At 41.5% G+C, this 12,153-nt stretch overlaps 1 long non-coding RNA gene across 1 annotated transcript; it reads right to left on the bottom strand.

Annotated features, from left to right (window-relative positions):
- Nucleotides 1–1,505: 1,505 nt before the first annotated feature.
- On the bottom strand, nucleotides 1,506–11,422 carry LOC148408045 (uncharacterized). The gene is made up of 3 exons (XR_015868695.1): nucleotides 11,322–11,422; nucleotides 3,785–3,867; nucleotides 1,506–1,636 (listed from the first exon to the last, which is right to left on the bottom strand). It is a non-coding gene; the product is annotated as an uncharacterized LOC148408045 (long non-coding RNA).
- Nucleotides 11,423–12,153: the final 731 nt, after the last annotated feature.

The following is a 12,153-nucleotide window of genomic DNA, read 5'->3' as shown; positions in this document are numbered from 1 at the left end:
GGATACGGCCTATGAATTGGCGTCCAGTCTACAGGACATTCGGAATTGGCCTATATCTTTTGACTCATTTGGGCTACCTTACTACGTGATACTGTGCTCCACAGGGGCCCTAAAATTGAACCTTGCGGAACACCAATCCTCCTGAGAGCCAGCCTATTCATTTGTGTCCGCTGTAGTTGACATTTGTTATTGGTTTATATTTTTTAGATATTCAAGCCACTCTTCCAAGTCCCGGTGTGCTCCATAGAGGACATTTTGGCCTTTCCAAAAATAGCTCATGTGTTGGCTGCAATTCATTTGCTGAGACAAACCGGAGACAAAAGTGGACACAAATGACTAGATTGGGCTCCAGGAGGGTCTATATTTTTATTAAATGTCATGCCTAGTCATACTTGATGTGTATGGCATTCCCATTGTTATTTTTAGAGTCTGGAGAAAGTTCATACACAGGCAGAAATGGAGGAACCAAACAGATTGTATATGTCAACGCAGCCCACTGAGAAATGGCCAGGATGTCCAGATGACCACTCCAGGTCTGGTTTAAACTTTCAAGTTAGCAGACTTAGGACAAAAGACACAATCTATCGCGATTGCTGTAGAATATAAAAACAGGTCAACTACGATCCGCTTTGTACAGAATAATCATTCGAAATAACCATTGATCGGACGAATTGAATCGGGCTTTTGATCTACCCTGAATCCAGTTCGGACTAGGACCTCCCCCCCAGGTCGATTGAAGCTTCTGTAAGACATTTATGGTAAACTCAAACAGAAATGGACTATTTTGAATCTTTATTCCTTTTATTTTGTGGCGAGGTGCGAGTCATTTGTCGTGTTTAGCCGGCGCGGCGCTGGCAGGCCCACGACATGAATCATTATGAGAAATGTATTGAGCGTGGCTCTCCTCCAATTACCTGCCAGGATGTTTCATGAGTCATAATATGCAAACAGCTGAGGGCAACGCACACCTACTACACATCACACAGACACTGGAGGTGCGCACTGCACACACTTTGGAAGCGCTGCCGAGCAAAATAGTCCATCAGGTGGTCAATTAGCTTCTTATGGGTGCCAGCATGTTTTGGCTCGCAGACACTCTTGTAGCGGCCGCCACTATGATTCATGTCAGTGGGAATGCACGTAATCATGTGACCGGGGTCCGTCACGTCCTACTTTTTTGTGCGGGGTTAGCGAGGAAGTTCTTTTGCTGTATTTCTTGTTTGTATTGTAAATAGGTGAATAAAAAGCTCCCTTTATTTTTCACTTCACTCTGTACAACCTCCAAAGACAACATGTCAAACAAAATATTTATTTCTTACTTAAAGTCATTAAACACAGTCAAAATTAATAAAGCACGTTGGTGGGTTGCAAATGTCCCCCGGGGCCGTAGTTTCGAAACTTCAACTCGAACCAGAATTTTACAAAAACCCAAAAACACATCACAAATACACAAGCAAAATTCATTTCGCATGAATTGCGGAAAAAGAGCCAAACATTTCTTACCTGCTGCCAATGGTGCCTTGGTTTGACTCTGATTGAGCATACATTTCAAAATGGTTCCACCCAGACAGGAAGCCAAGATATGCCAGCGTGCTCCAGCAGCTCCATGACGGCCATGTAAGGAGGGGCGCCATTCCTATGAAAGGCAATAAATTGACGTTAAAGTTTCTAGCCGTTCCGCCACACAGAGAATTAGCTTTGCCCCTCCTAGCTTAGCGCCACCGAAAGCATGTAATTCTAGGGGCGTGTCCCATCTCGGTTTTTATCACCCCTGCAAATAAATATGGCTTATCCACTACTGAATGGGCGCCAACAGAAACATGGACCGGAGGAAAGGTTCCCAGCAAAATTTCACATCTAAAAAAATTAGAACGATCCCAAATCGCTAACGAGTTCTGAGATATCACCTGATCACACGTAACACCCTGCTCTCATCCATTTCCATTACACACTGACATCGGACCTGTTTGATGGCGAGTAGAAATGGAGGGGGGTAAAGGGGGGGGGGGGGGGGGGGGTGCTGTCTGCAGGACAAATTGAAGTCTGCTCTGATGGACAAGGATCACAATGAATTTCACTGAGCACATTTTGTCTTCTCCTCCTCGTGGAGAGGAAAAACACCTTGTGGCCTTTTTTGTCTGGGAGCCGAAAGAACTAAAAAAAAAAAAAAGCAAAGAAAAAAAAAAAGCATCTTCCATCTATGTCAAGTTGCTCACATCGTGACATTCTTCCCCTTAAAGCTGATTCTTTTTCTCTCGTGACCGCAGACGTTCTCCTTTCGGCTTCAACTTTGGAATATGTTGCTTCGTCATCCCTTTGGTAATAAAGCGCGTGGCGGGACACGGCCGCCGCGGGGGTTAGCGAAAGGCTGCGCCGCGGGATATTTTCATTAGCCGCTAAACGAGAGTAGCGGCGGCCGCAGATCGAAAGGCAATTACCAGACATTCTTCACGTCAGTCCGTACGCCGAGGAGCGCCTCGCCCAATCTGATTACCGAACGCGTTACGCCTTCAACGAGTCCTCTTAAGGGAACAAAAATATGATGGTGGTAATGATTCAGCGGCGCGACGGTGGAGATTTTACAGCTATTTTATGCGTCGACTGCGAAACCCCCGCAGTTCATATGTTCGTTTATACTCGGATGTTCGTGCTTGTTTTGTCCTGAGGACGATGCAAAACCTTGATTGCATCATACAAATGAAGATAATAAACTTAACAGTGGATATGAGAGACTAAAGTCTAAATATATATATATATATATATATATATATATATATATATATAGCATCTCTGTACCAAGGAAGTTTTTTTTTGTGCCAATATTATGTGGCATCTTGGTATTATAAATATTATAAATATAATCAAAATTATAAAGAATTTAAAGCCAGTTGTGGTAAAAAAAAAATAAAAATTTTTGGTTTGTTTTTTCGCAAAATCGACCCCAAAAATTGGGTTATTTGTCCATGACAACCCCCCCCTAAAAAATTGGATTGTTTAGCATGAAACACCACAGCAATTTGGGTCAAAGTGACCCAAAAAAGTTTTTTTTTTTTTTTTTTGGTGCCAATATTATGTGGCATCTTGGTATTATAAATTTTATAATTATAATCAAAATTATAAAGAATTTAAAGCCAGTTGTGGTAAAAAAAAAAAAAAAAAAATCTTTTTGGTTTGTTTTTTCGCAAAATCGACCCCAAAAATTGGGTTATTTGTCCATGACAACCCCCCTTAAAAAATTGGATTGTTTAGCATGAAACACCGCATCAATTTGGGTCAAAGCGACCCAAAAGTTTTTTTTTTTCCAACCCATAATTCGATTATTTTTGACACAAATATTTTTCCAGCGAATGTTGAAGTGAGTTGAGGAGCTTTGTCTAAGTAAATCAGGCATTTGTTTTTGAATCAAAAGTAGTCCTTTGCCGCCAACTTGTGGCACCCTGCCGCCGAGGAACTATGTCGAAGTGAACGAACGAATGAATCTTGCGGCATCTCGGCACGGCGGAACTGCGTGGAAGTGAGTCAGGGAGCTTCATTCGTCCGACGGAGCGCCGATATTTTCGCCGCGCGAATCTTGGCAGCCATCTGACATTTCCCAGACATTCCCCCCCCGGGGGAATGGCGCGAATAACCCCCCTGCTACTCTGTGGGGGATTACAAAAAGTAAATTGCGGCTTTGCGAGGACGCCGGAGGTCACCCCCAACCTTTTTTTCCGTCTCTTAATTCTCTCCCAGTCGGTCCCGTCGGCCGCGACGTCCAAATGCTTCCTGCCGCTGATTTGCTCACCTGGGAACGCCGTGACCTCGCGTGCGGCGTCCAAGGACTCCGCCGGCAGAATTTGTCCCACATACGGCCGTCATGTCTCGTTCCTGGGGATACGTAAAGGGAAGCGCTCGTTTCCACATCATAGGAAGATCTGCATCTTTCAGCCGCCTGAGCATATTTGACATAGTGTCTCAAGGGCATTTTTTTTTTTTTTGGTCGAAAATGACGTTCGTGAACGTTTTTTGATGTGAATTCAACATACTCGTATCCTAAATTGTAAAATTAGCATTTCAATTCATAATGCAGTGGATTATTGGCTTGAGCAAGTACATTTTTTTTTTTTTTTTTGGACACTCATATGCTAAATCCTAAAATAGCATTTTTCCCATAATTTCCCATAATTTTTCCCATGGAGTAATAATTTGAACAATACAAAAAACCATATTCATATGCCAAAATGTAAAAAAAAAAAAAAAAGAACATGTTTCCCCCTTAATGTCATGGGGTGTTGACTGAAAGTAAAAAATAATGTTTGTTTTTTTAGCATTTACAATATACCAAAGCATTCAAAAATTATATAAGTTAAATAAAACAAATGTTCATTAGTCTTTTATCATGGTTCTATTACGAGGTCCGCATTTTTATGAAATTAAGGAAAAAAAGTGTCTTCAGCATTCAGCCTAAAAGTAAAAAAACAAACAAAAAAACAACAACTCCAAAATGGATTTAAAACCAAAACATGACACCCTCATCATTACATCTTTCCTTTTAAATCAAATCAACAACCATAAACGCAACTCTGGACATTTTCCAGCATTTATGGCGCATATTCAGTTGACATTAGCGAAAAATGATTTAGGCTTTTCCTCATAAATATGTATGCGGCGTATCAATCACTTGTAACTTCACTAGACCGGCAATCTTTTATTAGTTTATTCATGCTGTCTGCGTCTGAGCTCATATCCAAATCTCTCTGGCTGCCCTCTTTTTATTTTATTGCTACGATATAGAAAACAATACAAAAGTTTCTCCCCCTCAAAAAACGAGGGCGTCGCAATTTTAAGAGCATCGCAGGCTTGATTAGACAAAAAGAAAGGAAAAAAAAAACACCCCACTTTAATCGTCGCAGAATCACGGGCGATTTAGGTCAGCCGATTCTTTGGAGAGAAAAGCGAAAATAAATAAATGAGCTCATTGCGGGACAAACTTGAAGCGTTTGCGACCACCTGAGAGGAAGAGGATGCCGAAACAAACGGCGGGAAAGTCCCAGCCTGCGACACTAGCACAACAAGAAGACAGAATGTGGAAATAAGAAACATCCCGCGCTATGTCACATTCAGGTAAAAGTTCAGCCTGAGGCCGCCGGCGCACTTTTCTCACTCAATAGCAGCGAAAGTCGACCGTGCGACTCACAGAAATTTCCGTAGACTCTTCGGCGGCCTTTTAAGCGATCGTCTTTTGTTTGTGCAGTATATGGAAGTCTGAATTTGGAGTTACCCGTTTTCAGCGTAGTACCGCATTGTGCCACAACAAGGCTGGGCAGCACTGAGCTGAAATGGAAATAAAATAAAAGAAGAAGTGAGTATCTGGGTCTAGTTTGAGACTTATCAATAATGTAGCGGCAATGCTAGTTTATTTCAGCCAGTGTTTTGCATTATATGCTAGCATTACGCTAGCAGATGCGCCGATTATCAGATATTTAGCATTTAGTATCAAATTAAAACCTCGAACGTTAGAGAGCTCTTTTTTTTTTTTTTACTTATCATTGCAAGAAATTCTGTCAATTTTTTTTTTAATTTTGACAAACTTGACTTAGTAGAAAACAATAGGGAGCTTTTTACCAATTTTCATTTTGCTTTTTAAGTTTTTAAGTCATGCTGATGACCCTGGGAGATCCCTGACCATTTTGTTTACCATTTAAAAAAAAAAAAAGATCTAACAATATGCAAATGATCTAAGATTATGCAAATCTGAAAAGTTGTTGATTAAATCGAAGCTTAAAAAAGTTGGAGTTTCCAAACAATCAGTTATCAGCCTCCTTGACTACGAATAATCAGCATTTTAGTTAATTACAAAAAAGTAAAACGGTAATACAATTGTGCATAGGAAAGTAGTAATACGATTATGCATCAGAAAGTCATGAATGCATCTGTGCTCAGACCAAAGCTATGTCTCTCGTAGAAATTTCGTATTAGTGCCACCTGGAGGCATTTTTAGGAAGTCGGTTACTTTTTTTTTTTGTCTAATTAAAAAAAATAGTGCTTTGCCGCCTTCTCGTGGCATCTATGGTCAATAACGGACCTTTTAATATGACTGCGAGCGTCACTTATGGATTGGTCAAAGCGTGGCCTCCTAGCTGGAGAGCGAGTGTTGTTATGACATGATTAGAGGTTGCGACTGAATCGGAATTTGATGTTAACAATAAGCCATCGTGTAGCGCTTGGCCCCTGCCGCGTTGCGTAGCTGCGATGCCGTGAAACGGGCACGGTGTAAATTAGGATACAACAGCACGTGGGATAAAACCTCTCGTGTCGGCGATGGAAACGGAGGAGGACCGACTACTAGCGTTAATTAATAAACACTATTACCCGTTAATATAAAAATTAACGGGTTTATTTTTGCTAATCTTGCCTACCGAAAAAGTTCGTTCGGGAGCAGATTCCCATCATGTGATCTGAGTTGAAGACGTAACGTTATAAAACAAAGCAAACACTGGGCGGCCATTTTCTCGTTGGACGTTTAACTGCTGATTCAGCTGCTTCAAAGTCAACTTTCCACAGAGTTCATTAAAAGCAACTTGATAATCTACACATGCTAATATTCATAATATTCATAGATTGAAGTCCACACTCGAGTTATTTCCATACGGCTGAGAGAGCCCGCTGCTCTGTGAAGCTCCATTTAGCAAAAACTTTAATGTGATCTTTAATCATCGGATGCAATTATGGCCTGCCTTCCTTTTGAAGACGATCGTTAAATGTTACGTATTAGCTGTCTTTTAACTCGCTCTTCAAGTTTTCGCCGGCCAACTTGGCCTACAATCTTCCGGTCCTCGCCCAAGTTTCAAATTTGTTTGGGAGCTAATCGGCACGCTACGAGCTAATCGACTGTTTGCGAGACAAATTGGCCAAGAAGCTATTTGGGAGCTAATGTGTCGCTATGAGCTCAAGATACTGTATTTAAGGAAGCGACTAAGGGTCTTGCTGTGGGACTTAGGTGCAATGATGTAAAACCAAAAATAATCGAATGGATTCAACTAAAAAGGATGCTGGGGAATTAAGGACAAGGGCCAAGATCCGACTAAGAAACTTTGAGCTAAAGCTGCTTAAAGATATAAGGGTAAAGTCAAAACCACAACAAGCAAGACCAAGATTTTATCAAAGACTGGAGAGAATTGAGACAGCACCAAGACTTTAGAAGGTCGATCCAGAGGGGGGACCAAGGTTTTTAGATGTCTAGCACAAGACAACATCAAGAGTTTAGGAGACAAGACTGGGAAAAGATTTTTAGAGGTCGAGAATTAAGACAAGGCCAAAACCGTTGGAGTTCGAGAAATAGAAAGGACCAAGACTGTTGGAGGTAGAGAACGAGACAAGACCCAGATTCATGAATGTCGAGACTGAGGAAAGACCGAGAACTGTGGAAGTTGAGACCGTGGCAAAACAAAGACTCTTGGAGACAGACAAGATCAAGGCTGTTAGAGGTCGAGACTGAGACAAGACCAAGACTATTAGAGGTCGAGAATAAGACAAGACCAAGACTGTCGGAGGTACAGAATGAGACATGACCAAGACCTTTGGAGCCTGAAACAAGACCAAGACTGATTGAGGTTGAGACAAGACCAAGACTTTTAGAGGGCGAGAATAAGACAAGACCAAGGCTGTTGGAGGTAGAGAATGAGACATGACCAAGACCTTTGGAGCCTGAAACAGACAAAGATTGATTGAGGTTGAGACAAGACCAAGACTTTTAGAGGTCGAGAATAAGACAAGACCAAGACTGTTGGAGGTAGAGAATGAGACATGACCAAGACCTTTGGAGCCTGAAACAAGACCAAGACTGATTGAGGTTGAGACAAAACCAAGACTTTTAGAGGCCGAGACAAAACCAAGACATTTGGTGGCCCACGCCGAGACAAGCTCAAGTCCTTTGGATGTTCCAGGCCACTTTTGAAGGTCCAGAGAGAAACTGCGACAAACAACATCTAACAGATCATAGTCTGGAGAGTTCTTGATCAAAAATCTCAAATTCACTCTGTCCGAGACAGAAACTACAGCGTAAATCTGCCTCTGAATCCGAGACGAGACTTAAAAAGTGGTCTCCAGACCTAGACGGAGCTCAAGAACACGACATAAGGAAGTAGTGTGGCTATGAACTCTACTTACAAAATGTAGTCATTCACGGTAATTAACGAAGCCCAAATACGCAATAAGCGAGCAAGACAAGGGCCACGACGAACTAGCGAGCGTCCAACTAGCGTTACGCTACAAATCTGTAAGAGGGCAAATAGAAAGCGCTCTTAGCCTGAAATGTAGGAGAACAGAAGCTTTTAACAGTCAGCAGACACTTTGTCAAGTGGACGTTTTCTAGCACGTCTGGTGACTGACTGCGTTTTCTCGCTACTCGCCCGCACATGCATCATCCGGAAGACGCCGGCTGGACCGCCGTTCAATCGCCGGCGCCCGTGTAAATAATTAAAAGTCACTTATTTCCCCGCTTCACCTTTTCATTGTGCGCTTTTCAGCTGCGTCAAGCTGTGACACTGAATTACATCCTGGTGACAAATGAAATCGCTAAATTCCTTTTGATTTTTTGTCAGTTTTTTGCAGCGTCATTATCGTTTGTTGCTAAAAAAATGTTGCGCAGTGTCTGCCACTAAAACACACACACACACATATATACATACATATATATGTATAAATACAAATATACATTTACACATCTACACACATACTGTATGTATATATATATATATGAATATATATATAAACAAATATACATATACAAATATACATACATATATACATATACAAATATACATACACATATATATATGACATATACACACACACATGCACACATATATATATATACTGTATATATATATATATATATATATATATATATACAGTATATATATATACACACACACACACACACACACTCACACATGATCTCAGTCAGCTCACAAGTAGAATTTTTACGTAACGTAATATTCTTCACAGCTCCTCCGAGGGTAAGTGTAGGGTGACAAGCAAAGAAATAAGACATCAATAAGTCCGAAAAAATAATTTGAAAAAAAAAAAAAGAAGGCTCTAAAGAGAACACTTGCAGAGATTAATGTGAATTTCGAGGGCATCGGGGAAAAAGAACCACTCCTCTCTCTTTAGATGAATGTAACATTGACAGACATCATATATTTGCTTTTGAAGAAATAAAAGATGAATAATTAGGCCGACGGCGTGCCGAGTGCACTTGGCTAGAGCGGCGTTGACGCATGGAGGAACGTGACCAATGTGGCAGGCCTTCATCAAAGCTGAATTATTCACCCACGTAAACGAAGGCTCATGAAAAATGAACGTGGCGATGAAACATGATCGCCTTCTTTGACGCTGAGGGTTCCTACGTTATTGAAGGTGCTTGAAAGCAACACGGCCACACGGTCAGCTAGGCTCTGACGTGATAAAGATCTCCAAATAAACACATGTACTGTACATAATATACATATTTATGTGTGTGCATATGCATACACATAAATATGTGTAAATATATACATATATATATATATATATATATATATTTATATGTGTGTGTGTGTGTGTGTGTGTGCGTGCGTGTGTGCGTGTGTATAAAAGGACCACTTGATAAAAATGTGAATTTTTCCGGGAAAGTGGGAGTGTCAAAGACAGATGAAAATTCTCGGTTCATTTTTCACGACATTTTCTATGAAATTCACTGTTTTAAACCATGATACAGTATAAAACTGAATTATATGCTGCAATAGTTTTTTTTGTTTATTTTTTACAGTTCTCAAAATGGAGGTTCCCGGAGCAGTTAAAAATACTGTAGAAAAGAAAAAAAAAAGATTTCGAACTCGGTTTTTGGCCCATAGTATCTCTTCGTACAAAGACTTCGTACAAAAATCCCCAATTGGTCCCATTCTATTGGCCCATACTCAGATATCTCCATTTCAAAAGCCGGCAAATGCATTGAAAGCAAACTGCAACTTGACATCATCATTAAAGCGATGCCGTTTCAAAAAAATTCCGCGGTCAATAAAGGCACCCGTGTCTCCTTTAAGATCAAAGTCCGCACGAGGACGAGAGGCTTCGGGCGAGGACATTAACATGCTCCGCCGAGAAGGAAGGAGACGCTCGGGTCCAAAACCGCTTTAGTTGCTATCCCGCGTGCGGCCACTCATGCGAGCCGGCATTTTTATTTATTTATTTTTTATCGTTTATACATACTTTAAAAGCTGAAGTGGCATTTACCACGCTCATCTTTCATGAAGATATAACGAACGCCGAGCAGAGGTCAACCTGGCTTTGTGGCCCGAGTCCCCGGCAATGACTCCATGGGAAAACAAAGCCGATGGAATATTGACGTTTCTTTAACGGGAGGCCACGGGCGTCATTTCCCCGCCGTGAGATGATTTCCACACCGTCGTAAAGGCCCCTTGGTGCTACAACGTGGCCGAGGAAGCGACGTTAGCGTTTTAGTTAGAGAGAACGTGTGAAAAATCTTCACTTGAGCTAAAACAGCTCATTTATTTATTTTTTGCTTTTTGGTTTCAAGGAGGTATTCACTCTTCACCGTTTTGAAGCGTGAAAGACAGAATAATACTGCATATGAAAATGTTTGTTTGGTGTCTTTCAAAATGGAAGTTTACGAATCTATGAAGATTCAAATTTAATCGAAATAAATAAACAAATAAATCGACGCCAGCTTTTCGGCACACTGTTTCTTTATATACTGGAACAAATATCACCAAGTGGTCCTATTCTAATTAAATGTATTTCTATTATTTGACTCAAAGCAAGTCAACAGAGCGATTTTAGGATCGCTGCCCGGTGGTTCGCGGCGAACGTTCCCATTCCGATTTGCGAACACGAACGCATCTCAGCCTCGACTTTCAGCACCGAGACTATCTCCGCAGCGGCTCGTTGTTTGGGAACCAAACGCCAGCTCCTTCACTCGTCTTGTCACTTAAGTGGGGCATCAGCCAACCGAGCGACTTTGAACGCGCCGACGCGATTCCGCAAGACTCCTTGAGGGACGCCAAATACCAGAGACCATCTCGCCGAGATGTCAGAACAAAGGCGGGAAGATGACGAGCACTGAAAGTTGACGGCGGTGACGCGCGACGGCGTTAGGATGAACGTGAGCTCGCTGAGAACGTCGCCGGTGCGGAACATACGATGCGGCAAAGCGGGAACAATAACCAAGTTTCAGCACGGCGGCTATATTTCTTGTCCAAGTTACTTTAAAACCGGAGGGGGTTAAAAATGAGTGAAAAGTAGCATCCAAAGTGTGTGTGTGTGTGTGTGTGTGTTGATACCTTGAAGGTCAGAGCATGTTGTTGACATATTCATCAAACACTTTTGTGTCAGCGAAGAAGATAAGTCATCCTGCCACGAGCTGACCTTTATGTTAAAATCCTGTGACGAGAAAAAGAAATGACACTTCGAGTTAGGGATGAGATTTTAATCACAGTTTGTTGATAAACCCTGATAAACGTTGGGATTAGAAGATCAATTTTTAATTATCATCACTGCGACGTGTCACGCCGCTTGGAGTGGTTATTGTTTTTGGGGCTTATCCAAAAAAGAAAAAAAAAAGGAAGACTACGACAGAAGAAAATGCACATTTTACCGGTTTATGGTTATATAACTGTCAGGTTCAGGCAAACTAGAACATTTAGTAACAACGCACCAGAAGAAAGACAAGTAGCTTTTTACTCGCGAGGAGGGTGGACAGAGACCTGCAGCTTCTCAGATCTCCTAATGTCCGCTCCTCATTTATTCATTTGGGTTGGCCCTAGTTACAAAGCCATTGTTGCCCTTAAGGATTGGGGGAGACATATGGCAACAATGCAGGCAATCAGTTTGTGATCGTGGGGGATGTAGGTGCGAGTCCATGCTGTGATCTTTCCCAGGAACACAAAGACAGACCTCAGGCTGTCCCGCCCTTAGGTCGGGTCACGCCGCCTGCTTTGTTCTTACAGCTGTAGGAGAGGTGCAGTCTCATCACACGTTCTTCACAAACGACTCCAAACGGAAAATTATGTTAAAATGAAGTTTAAAAAAGTTAACACAAATCATAACTCAAAACGAATCATGCCAGAACATAGCCCAAAGCACAGTTATGTTTTTTTATTTAATTTTTACAAA

This window comes from Hippichthys cyanospilos, chromosome 19, assembly GCF_059441005.1.
Source record: "Hippichthys cyanospilos isolate Australia breed blue-spotted pipefish chromosome 19, RoL_Hcya_1.0, whole genome shotgun sequence".
Classification (NCBI taxonomy): domain Eukaryota; kingdom Metazoa; phylum Chordata; class Actinopteri; order Syngnathiformes; family Syngnathidae; genus Hippichthys; species Hippichthys cyanospilos.
Note: the sequence above shows the minus strand (reverse complement) of the source record. Positions and strands in the feature narration are given on the sequence as shown.